The sequence below is a fragment of the Punica granatum genome, chromosome 3, assembly GCF_007655135.1.
Source record: "Punica granatum isolate Tunisia-2019 chromosome 3, ASM765513v2, whole genome shotgun sequence".
Classification (NCBI taxonomy): domain Eukaryota; kingdom Viridiplantae; phylum Streptophyta; class Magnoliopsida; order Myrtales; family Lythraceae; genus Punica; species Punica granatum.
Genome location: NC_045129.1, coordinates 25,797,309 through 25,813,035, shown reverse-complemented (window position 1 = coordinate 25,813,035; position 15,727 = coordinate 25,797,309). Strand labels below are relative to the sequence as shown.

At 40.0% G+C, this 15,727-nt stretch overlaps 1 long non-coding RNA gene across 1 annotated transcript; it reads right to left on the bottom strand.

The window, feature by feature from the left end:
- Positions 1-4,310: 4,310 nt before the first annotated feature.
- LOC116201952 lies at positions 4,311-4,968 on the bottom strand. Its single transcript, XR_004155965.1, has 2 exons — positions 4,762-4,968; positions 4,311-4,593 (listed from the first exon to the last, which is right to left on the bottom strand). It is a non-coding gene; the product is annotated as an uncharacterized LOC116201952 (long non-coding RNA).
- Between the last annotated feature and the right edge of the window lie 10,759 nt (positions 4,969-15,727).

Here is a 15,727-nt window from a genome sequence, read left to right as displayed (position 1 = left end):
AATCGGTTCACTATCCTCGCGTAATGATTCATCGGATCGTGATGGTCAACGTCCCGCGTGAACCAAAACCGCGAAGCATTGGGTTTACTCGTCCCTCGGTAAGTAGATCAACTCGACCGATTCAACATTCGGACCGTTCACTCTTCGACCGGGATTCTTACATGAACAAAGGTACCAAATAAATCCTTACACTATTTTCTCACATAAATAAAAATACCAATTATAACGACTGAACCCCGGTCAGTTTGTGCTCGGTCATTATTTCTCTCCGATCACCATGAGACTTGAATAACCGAAAAATAAATAAAGGCAACGCGGGCTCAGGGATCCGGGGGTCGGGTCCAACCGAACCGACGGATAGCAGAAGAGTCGTTTGACTCTCGTGATAGCCATAGGATCGGTCGAGTTCCCGGGTCATGTCCGACCACGACTTACTTACCCGATCCGATTCGTCTTCCACATAGACACTACTAGGAGTAAGGCAGTAAGCCGAGGCAAGATCCGATTCCGTACTCGGGTTACGCGTACTACGTGTTTGGCAAATGATTTCCTAGCCTAAGCAGAACATGTGCAGGCATGGTGCTAGGCTAACTAAGTGTGTGTAGGTCTCTTTTAGATTGTTCTGCTTTGTGACAGTGCGACTTTAACAGATTATGCCAAGAACATGTTTTTCACCTGAAAGCCCAGAACCTAACCCTTTTTGCCTATTTGCCCTCGTTTGATTATGCTAAGTGTATGATTAGTCAAATTTCGCATTTTATCAACAGATAGAGCCATCCTAAAATTATCGATGCGGTTACCGGTTATTTGTCAATTTATGCACTTTGCTTAAAGCCGAATGATTTATTTAGTCAAGTTACACATCCATTTTCCCGTATGTGAAATTCTTTTAGTGATTATTGTTCCATGCCTTGGATACTACGGGTTTATGAAGTGCCACAACAATTTATGCACTTTGCTTAAAGCCGAATGATTTATTTAGTCAAGTAACACGTCCATTTTCCTGTATGTGAAATTCTTTTAGTGATTATTGTCCTATGCCTTGAATACTACGGGTTTATGAAGTGATTTGTGACACGAAGACCAAGACGGATCCCCAAAGACCAAGAATGCCCGGTCGATGATGGCTGATACACTCTTGGACCCTCGTGGGCCCGAGATAATCGCCGATACACAAATCCATGCACATTATTTCAAACTAATGCATTTAACTTACGATTTATCAACCGATCAATGCCAAACGAAAAATACGGTTGCACGCAAACATATATGAATCACGATTATAATGCATATTTTACGAAGCCGGCGCCGCCATGATCACGAGGAACGCAGGAAAACATACAAGCATACACAAACGCAATATTAACGGAATCGATAAGATAACGCCGACTCATGGAAGGGAAAACATAAAAATACGTATTGCCATGTCACATACGCATAATAAGCAAGACAACTTATTGAAAGAACATGCATATCGTCGGTCGGGGACTCAAATAGGACGGGTTGGAAGTCCTTATTATTTTATTTCACTTTATTTAATTTTTTTAAAATGTTCAAGGACTGAATTGAATAATTTCAAAAGAGCTGAGGCTTATTTGAAAATTAGGCTAAAATCTCGGGGACTGATTTGGAATAGTTCAAGAGTCAAGGATAACTTTGAAAATGTGAAATGTCGACTACGGCCATTCTGGATTTGTTAAGAACGTTAGGGACTGAACTGAAAATAGGTGAAAAGTTCTATGGACTGATCTGAATTGTCTAGCGAATTCAGTGGCTGAATTAAAAATGCTGAAAATAGCCCAGGGTTCAGTTGAAACAGATCTGAAGTTTCGTACTAATCTAGAAAAAGTGAAAAGAGTTGCAGGGACTGAACTGAACAGATTGAAAAGTTCCCTAGACAGATCTGAATAGTCTGAAAAGTTCAGTTGCTGAACTGAAAATGCTGAAAACGGCTTAGGGTTTGATTGAAACAAATTTGAAAGTTTAGGGCTGATATGGAAAAAGTGGAAAGAGTCGTAGGGACTGAAGTGAGACAGATTGAAAAGTTCCTAAACCCAAGTTTAGAATAGTTCTGTTTCTCAACACGGTTCACAAGCGTTTATTTCACGTTATCACCCTTAAAACAAATATTAGTATATGTAAATGATGCCCTAAGCATGTTACTAAGTCGGGATTTATACCTAGCTTCGAGAGAAAATTTGGAAGTCGGGCTAGACAAGTGTCCGATCGGGTCTAGCAGACCCGACTGGAGGAAATCGCACGGTAAGAGAACTGGGCTGGAGTCGATTGCTAGGCATGGGATAGCGGCTGGACGCAGCGTTTCCAGGCTGTCAGGGGCTCTCCGGGGGTGGCCGCAAATGGCTCGAGACGCCTTCAACCTGAATTGACCCGAGAATGCAGGAGAAAACCCGTGAGAGTAAGATGAAACCTGAATGAGACAGGAGAGTTAGAGGGCTGTTGCAATGATAGGCCTGGTGGCACCCTGCTCTTCGGAGGCTTTTGGCGGTCGGCTGGGGGCAGTTCACGAGTCGGAGGAGCTCTGAAAGACCCGACAGAGAGTTGAAGAGGAAGGCGAGTGTGGGTCGGTTTGAATGGTCTGCTCCGAGGGTGAGATGAGGGATGTCCAAATGAGCTAGGGTTGTTATGAAGTGAGTGTCGAGCTGAGGACTATCCAGAGGAAGAGGGCCAACTGAGGGGAATGGAGGTCTGCGAGTGAGTTACTGAAGGCAGGGAGATGAGCTGAGGACGTTAAGGGGAATGTTGAGGGTTGTCCGTGAGGAACTGAGGGGAGACTGTGTGGAATTGAGGGAGAACGGGAGTGGGCTGCCGTGTGAGGACGAGCTATGAGCAGTAGAGGTAGAGTCCGAGAGGGCTGTTGGGGGGGCCGAGGCGTAACGAGGGAGTGACAGGAAGGAAGAAAAAGGAGGTCGAGGCAAGTTGCTGGCACGGTTCTACAGGTGAAGCAGAGAGAGAAGAGGAAGGTGGTGTGATGACGTTGACTGGTCCGACCCTTCCAAGCTGCCATGAGGTAATGACGGAAAAAAGAAGAAGAAAGGAAAACAGAGGAGAGATTGGGGATGTGATCGCGAGGAAGAGTTGCGTGAGGAGAAGTCAGGTTCGGAGAGGGATCGAGAGTCGGGCAGGGAGTGAGCTGCCGGTCATGATGGGAAGTTTTCGTGTGACAGAGAAGAGGAGCAGGAGAGGGTCAGAGGGTTTGCATGAGAAGAGTTGGGACAACAGAGGTTCGGCTCAGTGATCGGGTAGGCGTGCATGGGTGAGCATGGGCTGGCGTGAGGAAAAGCAGAGAACAAACAAAGGGGAGGTGACCAGAAATTGGCAAGCTGTATGGCCCCCCTTTCTGCAGAGGAGACAGAGGAGGATGAAGCTGCAAAGGTGATAGGAAACGTCACGACAGAGGAAAAGGAAGGAGCAAAAGGTAGGGAAAGTTGCTGATCTTGGTGGGCTGTTGGCGGAAGAAAACAGAGGAAGAAAAGGGAGAAGAGAGGAGAGTGGTTTGTCAAGTTGCAGGAGAAGTAGAGGGGAGAAGGCGGCTGCAGGCCAGGGCAGCAGAAGGGCGACAGAAAAGAGGAAAAAGGAAGGAAAAGGAGAGGCTGCAGGTTCGGTCAAGGAGTAGACTGGGAGAGGAAGAGAAGAAAGAAAAGGAGAAAGAAAGGAAAAGGAAGGAAAAAAGAAAAAGGAAACGGGGAAGAAAGGGAAAGTGGGCGGGAAGAAACGGGTTGCAGAAGTCAAACGCCCGTTTGACTTTTTTTTTTTTCAAAAATTGAATTGACGTGCGTAAAGATTGAAATTCTCGTATTTTCAATTGGAGATCAGAAAAATGATCCAAGACCACCATCGTGCTTAGAAAAATTCAGGGATCAATGTTACGCAATAAAATATCTTTCAGTCTCGAGTTTTTATCCCAGATTTTGAAAAATTAACGTTGATGCACGTTAAATTCAAAAACGCCCCGTAGAGTATTTTTTTTGAAAAGTGTGAAATTGGCATCGAATTAGGAAAATGCCCAAATTTTGAAAGTCCTGAATGCTTGAGCGTTTAATGTAAAAATACTTCCTTTCAAGGGATGATATAAATGACAATTTTGTCCCTCTGGGCCGGTGGACCAATACGAGTTGCTGACAACAATAAAACGTTGCATTCAGAAGAAGTCCTTGTATAAGGTTAGACTGTCCTTAAATTGATAAAAGTTTTTTTTTCTTAAAGTAATTCATTATTCATATAATGCGTTAATATTCTTTTCTAATTCTATAAACCTTACTGAGGCAAGAATGCAAAAGGTCGTAGGATCGTGAACAAAAGCATGTGATGTTCTCGTACTAATTAAACATGGCACCAAGAAACAAGCAATTGATAGTGTTGCGTGCGGATTATACCATCTGTATATTGACGCAATCACAATGTGTGCCAACAAGCTAGTATGAAAAATGCAAGACAGGCAATTCAAGAAAAAAAATTTAAGGAAAGAAAAAGGCGAGTATGTAATTACCGGACGAGTTTTCCTGCTGAGACCGACATTGATGAAGACGGCGGCGAAGGTGGACAGAGGAATCCCACGCCCAATCGCCCTAAAACCTGCAATAATAATAATAATTCATATATTCGAATTTAATACATTCCCTTATTTAAATAGGGGAAAAATTTTAACCGAAGTTGGGTTTTTAAACTAAAAATATATCTATTTCATGAACATATATATCACATTAAAACTCTAGAAGAAGAAGATTTCAAGGTATGTGTTACCTTTGAAGGTCTCCCATGGGTAGACGACGCCGTCATGGTTCCGATCGAAGAAGGACACATGCTTCTGGAGAACGCTTTGTTCTTGAGTTCCGGCTAGCGTGGGAGACGTGAGAGGCAGCGGCCATGTCTAACTAGCTCTAATAAAGGAAAAGCAATGGAATCTGGGAAAAGTTGTTAAAGCTTTGGTATCAACTTTAAGCTTTGGGTTTGAAGATGGGTATGGAGTTCTTGGGTAGAGGCAGGAGCCGAGCCTATTTATAATTGTAGGGGCACTGAGAGAAATTCGTAATTTAATCATAAAATTGGAATGGAAACTTCCTCTTTTCATATGTATGTCTACTTGCACAATATATAATTCATTAATCACTGTCAACGTATGATAATAATTACAAAATTGTTTTTGTTGGAAACATTACTCATATAAGGAATCCCTATAAGGAAATTAAAATATACAGCCCAACTCCAGAGATTAAAACTTAATTGAGATTTAATTGACATGTGCTGATCATGTTTGTAACTGACTATATTTTCCACTTGATTTTAACATTCTTTGAATATGTAAATCGGTTTTATGTTCAACAAAAGCGATGTGCCGTAGGAATAACAAGTCGGTAGTATATGGTACGATCTCTGTACCTCAAGTAAGTATCATAAGGTCTCGAGTTTCATGGATACCTATATATCCCTTCCATCTTCATTTCAAATAGAGATGGATAGTAAAACTCACGATAGAATACTTTCCAAAGTCCAAACTCACGATATACTTATTTCACAAGTAGTTACAAGAAATTGTCAATACAGTTATGGGGTTTCCATAAGGTTTTTTTTTTTTAGCTAAATAAAAGGCCGGGAGGGGGAGACCAGCATAGCAACCCCTCTCTAGAGACAAGAGGGGCTCCACAGCCTCTATGGAATGTTCCATTCGCCCGATTGAGTAAAAGGCTCATGAGACATAGCCCACCTAAGTCACCATGACCCACCAAAGTGCACAGTGGACCAGAATAGCTCACATAGGGTAGATGACAAGGGTCTACTAACGCAAACTCTTTCGTGTTTAAGTCGAGTTTCGACCCCTTGACCTCCCCTTTGAAAGACGAAATCCGTTACCAACTGGGCTACCACCTAGGTAGTTGGAGTTTCCATAAGTTATTGCAACACAAAGTGGAGTAAAACTTCCGATCACAAATCTCGATATAAAATTGTACAATTTCCATTGAACATATGAAGGATCGGCTCATCTCCAAACTTAAAATTCGAGTTGATAGGTTGTTAATCCAATATCATATATAAACTCAAGGATTTCTTTCTATTTTTCTGATGCGGAATTGACAATTCTGAATACTAGTCCGCACGTGGTAACGTGTGGCTTTAATACTCCATCTACTCGTGTCACATGGATATGAACAAAAACAGCACGATAAATCTCAATAATGATTCTTAAATCTATTTTCTTGCATCTGGATATGTACTTAAGTGAAAGTTGCTGGACATATAACTATTTCTTTTTTGGCTAGGTAAGATGGACATATAACATAATTAATCTGAAACGCGGAAAGGCATTGCTTAGTGGATGCAACAGCGGCAGCCCAATCCTATATATGGCACATTCATAATCGCTTCAATTAATTTTATTAATTATGTATGTAGATTACGCCCCCTCAGTCTTCCGTGTATGCCACATAGCATCGTCAAGTGCTACGCTGGCGGATTCATTAAAATTGATGGAAAAAATGATATCGTGTTGGACGTATTACTAAATCAATAATTTATATTTTTTCACGGAATTTCCAAAAATCGTGTTAGATTTGATAAAATGAACAAAATTCTTTTTTTTCCCTCTCTTTTTGCAATTAACCCTATTGTTGATGCATCAATCAAGTTCTGTGGTCGGGCCCCAAAAGCCTAGGACTTATTTACTCGGTGTAAACTTTTATAGATGAGATCGTCAATCGGTGATTAATCTATTGCTATATCTATCATTATTATTAAAAAAATCTATATATATATATATATATAAAAAAACTATATGAAGAATAGATGAAAATTTAGATTTTTTAAACCGTTACCTTACGATATAATATATGCTTGTGCATTGGCTTAATTTTGATTTGTTAATCCACGTGATTATTTCGATTAGCTCCGAAGGTCCTCCTTATACGTTTGACTTGCATTTTCTATTTTTTTTTATGTGGCGACTCTAGATTAATTAATATTTATCTACATGAATAATCGTAAAAAAAATTAAAATTATTTTTTGGCTTTTGTGGCGGCCTTCTGGATTAGCCCGCCATTATCCACAATTAATTCCACATTTGAACGTGCGCGTGTGTATTCCTTAATATTTATTTGGAATGATAAAATAATTATGATGATCGGATAGGAGGATCCAATCTGTCTTCCCATTGACCGAATGCAAGGTGTTTCGATGATTAATATTTTCGAGAAAGAATCAATTGAAAAAATAATATAAGAGAAATGTCGAGCTCAATATCGGACGTAAGCAGAGCCGATATCACAGGTAGACTGAGTGAATAATTTCTCAGTCGACCAGTATACATCTGGGAAGATGTTAATTTTCTGTGGTGATAGCATTTCCTTTTTCAACTGTAATAGTATGTGTTCCACTGTGTACTACCTCTGACAATTACAGAGCACTGGGAGGAGACTTGGTTCAAACTCAACGGAATTGAAGTTGAAGACATGCATACCATTCCAGTCTCTTGATTGGTGCAAGTCATGTTAAATACGAGCCTGGAGTCTCACGGTGGTGGCTTATCGGGATATTCATTGCCCCAAAACAAGTTCAGCTTATAAATGTACTCTTCATGGACGGTTTAAGAGCAAACATACATCAGTAAGCTAGTTTCAACAATCTTCCTACGAAGTAGATGCTGGATAACATTTAAGCCAAAACTACATGAGAAAACTCATAAAGAAAGTCAAACAAACGATATTGATTACAACCAGTCAGATTTCAGTACCTCCATGATGAGAACAACACATGGAATTACAATTCTGCTACAAGACATTGACGTGTCGGCATCTTACACTAGAGCGAAACGGGCTTAGCTCGACTTTTCCTTCCCAAAGAAAAGCAAAACGTCCGGAGAAATTGCTGAAATTGGCTCATCCCAACATTTTGAAAAACATTGGGATTTGACCAGTTTTACTGACGTTTTGAAAAGCTTCCGCTTTTGTTAATCTTATGCCGATGCTTTTGGAGTTTTAGCCGGCGCAAAAAAATGTGACATTTTGTTTATTCAATTTCTACGTTTTTGAAAATTTTCCCGACTTTTAAAAAAACTTCGCCGCAGAGGGGTCAAGGTTGGCGCATTTGCATCAATACCGACGCTTTTCAAATGTCGACCTTTGTTTATTCTAAGCAGAAAAATTCCCGCTCATTCAAAAGATTCAAATTTTTTGTCAACAAATTATCATTTTGCCATTGGGTGTTTCAAATATATTGTCAAAATGCAAAGGTGTGAGGAGAAACATATTGTCACTTTATGACTATCTATTGTCACTTGTTTTTGTGGCTTATAGTAGAAAGGGTAAGATGTTGTCTCCATATGAAAATCTGTTGTCGTGGAATGCAAGATATATCGAGGATAATGTTGATGAAGTGATTCAAGATATAATTTTTGGGCAAATTCACGGTAGTTTTTTTTTTTATCAAAAGACCGATTTAATTAATCTTGTTAACAAACAAAATGTTGTGCAATATTTTAGAAAATCATTCCAAAACAATGAATTTTCTAATATTGGTAATTACTTTCTCCACTTTTCATATGGAAATTTGGTATATGTATACTCTAACCGAGATAATTGAAGACATGACTTAACATCATCGGTACTCTTTCATATTTGTATGAAACAAGAAAAATATTTCACATGAATTTGGAAAGTGTGAAGGTAATTGACACCCAATCAATAAGGATGGAATTGAAGTGGTAAGAGACTTGTTTCTCCCAAGCTTGACTTATCATACCTGCAATTACCTCCTGCATCGGTTGCTTGATATACGTACGTCAAAATGTACTTTCAGACTTTTAGTATGCACTATTAATGATTCAATTCGTGGGTCTTCATCATAGATAACTTCCAATGCACATTCATCTACCTTCAAGTTTGTCTATGGCCCAAATCTAAAATGTAATGGTCAATTACACAACTCCTTTAGGAAAAACCCCACAACATAATATTCCCAAAGTTAAAACAAGCTTACAGCTGTCATTTTGATTATACAAGACAACTTTTGAATTCATTATGGCCTAGATTTCCTCGAAATCGAAAAAAATCCCCGACAAGCATGGCCACATATTATAAGAGATCGATTGAACAATTGAAAGAATGTATACACCTCCTTGAAACATACAATAAATAGGTTTTATGAAAGAGACTTAAACCTATCAAACTATAATTATCTTCCATAAAATCATGTGACTAAGTAGAACACTCAAGAGTTGGACTAACCAATTACAATACTTTCCAACTAGCCGTTCTACTTGTTAGATGGACCAATTTACATCCGACTAGCACAAATCCAACTACCAATATTAGTTAATGTTATGCTATTAGAATTAAACCTCAATGAGTACCTCAAGAAAAATAAGTTGACGTTAAATTTATAAGATTTAGTGTGTTATAATGGTCTTGACCAACATGTTGTCAGCTTATGACAATTTGTTGCTACTGATATTCTTACATCACAATAGAAGGGATAGCATGTTGTCTCCTTGGAATCGATATGGCCGTTTAGGACGAAGCTTCAAAAAGCGTCAACCCTTTTTAAAAAGAAAGATTAAATGGTTGAGGGGGAACTCTCCCGTCCAACCAAAATTCGAAGACATCTGCCAAAATTAAAAATTAGAAAGAGCCAAAATTTTGAAGAATCCCTTCGAAATATCTTTTTATCTTCCTCTTTTTCCCTTTGTCTCTCTACCCTAAAACTAACAAGCGGTGATTGATAGAACAATCCGAGAGGTCGAAGCTGTGACCCACAAAACCTTTAAGCAACTCGAACAACCCCTCCCTCCTCATCACCTACAACCTCGATTGAAGTTGTGACCGTGTGTTCAAGGTTGCCAATAACTGTTGCTAGTGAGCTGTGAAGATCAACGAAAGGGACAAGTTCTAACGTGTTTTCATGGTTGGTAGAGGAAGGAAACCAAGTCGAGAAGTCGAGTAAGTTGGACAAGTCGCTGTACGGACCTGAATGTGGACTCTCGTCAGGGTCCGCATGCGCGTTTTTGGATCGCGCGGCTTAGGCATGTCCACTTTCCCGGGAATGCGTGACAAACACGAGTGAGAATGAGTCGCCGCATATCATTTTACGATCCGAAAGTCGAGGGCCGATAAGTTATCCTGGTCTAGGGGTATGAAACACCTAGTTTTGCTAAGGCATTGGTCATGTGGAACCGGAAAGTTCGAGTTCAGGGGTTCATGTTACGTGCGGGCCTATATCCCGCATGCCTTTTCGGTACTCTAACTTGCTAGACTTGCATGTTTTAATTATTTACCGCATGAATTAAGTTGCGCTCGACTCGCACGTTTTGACATCAGAAAATCGGTGAATTAAACGATGTCGGTTGAGAAGCCGAGAGAGAAGTAAACCGCATGTCGGGGAATTGGTTCACAATCTTACATTACAGTTCATCAAACTATGATGTTTGAATTCCTGCGTGAACCGGAACCACAAAATATTGGGATTACTCTTGTCTGGGCAAGCATTGGACTGATTCGATTGATTCGACTCTTGAATCGTTCGCTCACCGATTGAGATTCTTACAGAATGAATGTACAAAATAAATCCTTACAATGTTCTCAGAAAAATAATAAATTACAAATAGAAAAAGGTTGAATCTCAATCAGTTAGCTTCCGGTTATTATTTCGCTCCAACTCACCGTGAGTTCGAGGAAACACCGAAAAACTGAAATTCAAGCACTCTCGGTGAATAGGGCATTGGACCCTGTGATTGATGGTTAGGGCGTTAGACCCTAAGTGCAATGCGTCCTATGGGTCAGGCTCGACTCGCATGAACAAACAATAGCAGAAAAGTAACAAACAACATGCATATTGCAGACAATGTGTTTGTTATTGCCGACTGTACGTGGATTAACAGATTATTAACCCAAGGGTATTTTTGTAAGCAAATGTTATATGATAAACAAACAAATGCGTGTAAAACATTTTGCATTCGGCTTTATTTCAAGGACTTGATAGACATGATGTCTGTATTCAAATTCTTTGTGTGTGGATTGCTTTTAAAGTTGTTCTGTATTATGACACTGAATTTCCACTGAATTAGCCAAACTCGTGTTTTGACTCTAGATTTGGAATTTAGAATTCCTCTTAACCATTATCTAGTGTTTGGTTAGGTCGAATGAAAGGTTAATCAATATTTTGCATGTTTTCTGACAGAGATAACCGTTCTAGTTACCCGAGTCTACGCTAGGATGACGGAAAATTATCAGTGGATAAGAAAAGGCTTTGTAAATGAACCTGCACCTGAACAGGTAGCCCGTTCATATCCTGATACCGTAGTGTTTCTGTCAAGCTAACCCTAGGGGTGTCGCTGAATTGTGAAAAAACGATTCTGCCATTTATTTGAAAATTGTTTTCAGAAAAGGGAAAACATAGCAGTGTGAGCCACCTCGGCCTGTAACCAATTTTGACCAATTCCTTGGATCGTCCAGTGTTATGCAAGAACCCCAAACCGGTCGGTCTAACCGAAAGTGATCTAGAAAGATCTTCTGTATCCTGACTTGAATTATCTGAAATTAGGTTAAAACTCAAGTTGAGACACATAAGTCCTTTCTAGACGTCCGTGCTACATCAGACTGCGCTTTTCGGGTTTTGAAATAGACAAGATTTGAAAAGGGCATTAACGTCATTTGACAACTCATCGACACAAATTATCAGTTAATTACCAATTCATGCAAACTTATCAGTGCCAAGTGGGTTTAATCATATGAACGTCCCGATTAACCCGTTTGTGAATTTACAACTTAAAATTAAATGCCGAATACAGTAAATGTGCGGGTTACAGACAATTAGACAGATCATGAATTAATCCATTGAATGGAGTTTCAGTATCCAAAAAGCTTAATTTAATGAAAACAATTCATGATACGACGACTAAGACGGGTCCAGGAGAATCGAGGATAATTTGGTCAAAATGACCAAAATACCCTCGGAACTCAAATGGCCCCGAAAGAGTCACCAATACATGAATCCATGCATTTTTACTTTAAAAATAATGTTTTAAAGGTATTAGCATGCGGGATTTGCAACAATATTAAAATTGCAATTTGCACAAAATCCGAGAAATTAATTTCATTGAGGTAAAGAGACCGTTCTTGACCCAAATAAGGTCAAAGAACTCTCGGCTCTTTCCTCTTGGGAATAGTCGTGGGTTTCCTTGACCCGTTTCGGGTTTCAAGCGTTCTCTTTAACCCAATTTCGACTATTTCTCCCATGCTCAAACGTTAAACACGATAAATAACACGTATTTAACAAAGCCGATATCGCCATGAGTTTGAAAAACGCATTCAAGCATACAAACATGCACAAACACGTTATTTATTGAATCGATAAAATAATATCGGCTCCATGGATGTGGAAAAGCATAAAAATTCAGAAGACAATTCAAATCGGGGTTGACCCGAAAATGTCAGGATTACCTTTCAATTACCTCTCCAAGAGGTTAATCCGTGAGGTATCTCGGCTTTTCCGGGTCGATATGATTTCCTCGACTTCGATTTAAACATTTTTCGACATGCTAGCACGTTAAACAATGATAAACATGCATGATATAACATGGAAATTGCATAAAGATTAAAACTTGGAAGTGAAACATGCATAAAACCCCTTATAAACACAATAAAAATGTAAAATTCCTAGCTCCTCTAAGTCGGGAATGGTCATACCTAGTCTCGGGATGCAGGATGAGATTGTAAAAAGTCGGGTTGGACCTTTGGTGGGTCGGATTTGGGCTGTGTTTCATTGAACAGACCCAAACAGGCACAACAAACCTGACTGGAAGCTGTCTCGACCCGACTGGGCAGTTTTCGCGTCCGAGGTCACCACGGTGGCTGCCGATGGAATTTTAATGCAAAGTCAGTGGCTCCCGAGTCCTAAGAGACCCCCGGAGGTGGCTGTGGTGGTTGTTTGGTTCCACACCTATCGGGTTGACCCGTATAGCCTTACAAAGATCATAGAAAACAGAGTACGTCTGGAAAACAGACCCGACTGGGCAGTTTTCGGGTCGGACGTCACCACGGTGTCTCCTGATGGAATTTTGAGGCAAGGCCTGTGGCTCCCGACTCCTAACTGACCCCTAGAGGTGGCTGTGTTGGTCGTTTGGTTCCAGACCTATCGGGTTGACCCGTATAGCCTTGCAAAGATCACAGAAAACAGAGTACATCTGGAAAACAAACTCTACTGGGTAGTTTTCGGGTTGGACGTCACCACGGTGTCTCCCGATGAAATTTTGAGGCAAGGCCAGTGGCTCCCGACTCCTAACTGACCCCCAGAAGTGGCTGCAGTGGTCGTTTTGCGAAAAGAGTCTCGAATTGACCCGATCTACAAGAAAACCGCAAGAACAATCAAAAAATTCGACTCGACTGGGTAGTCGGGCTGTTTTTTCGTGCTGGGTTAAAACCGACGGGTTTTTATTGGATTTCTCGACTCCTTGACACCCTAGAGTTGTGTGGAGAGGTGTTTGATGGGTTTTGACAACTCAAACCGACCCAGAAGGTCTTGAAACCCGGGTTGGAAGTTTTGACCCAAGAAGGGCAGTTTTTCTATTCGGTTCTATACTGAGCTGTTCCGATAGGTTGGAGGCTTCCAAATTTAAATATAAACTCGGAAATGGTTAGAGGGGGTCGAAAACATGTGGGATATGAAGTTTGGTGAAGTTTGGATTTAAGCCGATATGGTAAATACCATTATTCCGACTTAAGTCTTGAGGGTTTTTGCTTGTTGTTGGCTGAGTTCTTTCTTGCTGGATTGCTACGGTTTGCTTGAGGTTCTTGGGAGCTTTTGCTTGATGAAAATGACAAGTGTTGATATAAGAGAAAATGTCTTTAAGTTGAAGAAGGCTTAGGCTATATATATGCAAACTAATGATGCAATTAGGCAAACAAAGTGCAATTAGGGGGCATGCTTAACGGATCTGAATTTTTTAAGGGAATTAGGGTGGGTTTGGATTGAATGAAGCATTAATGGATGAATGGTGATGATGGAGTGTTGAAGTAGAGGATTTAGATATTTTGAAGAAGATAGAATTGCAAGTTGTCTTGTTGTCTTCATGGAGATGAAGAAGACAAATGAGAAAAGGCCAAGGAAAAGGGCGGCATTGGACAAGGTTATGGCTGCCCTAGGGCAAGCCATGGGTCGCACGGGCGTTGAGGGAAGTTCGAGACAAAGTTTGGGTCTCGATTGATCGCATGTTTGAGGCTCGTGGCTCAAACGAACGTCGAATTGTCGATGTGCGCGCGAAAACAATTTAAACGAGCTCGAAATCATCAATTTTGCCCAAATGAATGTTCATGTGGTTTTTGGGCTTGGAAGCCGGTTTTGCCCATTTCAGGCGATCAGAGCAAAGTTAGCCATTTCTTAATCCACATCTTGTATCTGCATCACATGTTAGTCATTTTGACATAAATTGTCAGACAACGTGAACAACTGACCCTTAAGCCGGTAATGCAAATGTGGAGCCGGAGACATCCTAGAAGGCCAAAACTGATTTCTCCGATTGCTTTTTGAGTTGCTTGGACGCTCCAGAGATCACTGTGATCTCTGTTTGTTGAGATTAGACCTCTAAAGACTTGAAAAGTGCATTTGAGACCTTTAAAGCACTGCTTTGAAGGCCTAGATGAGTTATGCAGTTCAGTCTGACGATACCACATTGAGCCTTGGAATGGCTAGCACTGTGTAGGGTAGGCATCCAGCGTCAAGTTTGATCCCTTTGCAAATATATATAAAAATAAGCTCAAATTCTACCAGCAAGTGTACTGGGTCAGATCAAGTAATATAGTGATGAATAGAGTGTCGATCCCACAAGGATTAATTAAGTACTAAACCTATATTAGATTCTATTATTATCTAAGCAATCAAATTAAGAGAATTAACTAATTAACTACTAATCAACCTAAATCGTCACAAAGAGCAGAAAGAGAATTGTACGAAAATATATCAATTGAAAGTGGGAAAAACAGAATCCACCCTAGTTTCACTAATCAGATTGCCATCATGTTATATAGACTGATAGCTATGTGATTATTCAAGTGAGTTTATCAAGCCTTTAAAATTAAAGTCTTAAACCTCTAATTAATCAATCAGCTCCCGCATCTCTAATTAATAGTGGACTCTAAATTATAATCATACACCTTCCAGTGCTATGATTGTCTAATGCCCTAAATTAATTATCCCTAATGTCTTAGCGAATAACTAACTAGAAACATTGCATTAATCCCTGGATAATCTCTAATTAAACTAATTAACGCAGCTATCGCATTTAACTAATTAGTCTAATCAAGAATTCCTAACAAACACTATATCAACTCCCGTATCAATAGTGTTTCTAACAATTATAACCAATTAAGAATTAAAATTGAAATTATAGGAATTGCAATCATGAATCATCAACACATCTATTAATCCTATAACATGGCGACAATCATCATATTAGCTACCTAGGGTTTCATCATATTCCCACAAAAGAAGCTTAGAATATCATGGAATTGAAAACACAATTATAATTCCAAGGAGTCATTGCAATAGAATTCATATTCAGCAGTAAACTCAAGATATTGAATCCTAAAACAAAAACCCAACAATTCCTTTAAGGAATTATCTCTTCCACAATTCTTCGCTTCAAATCAATTGATCCAGGTGACGGCTCCAGACAAGACCCTCTCCAAAAACTCTCTAGGTTAAAAGAATGGTGAAAGATGGCTCCCC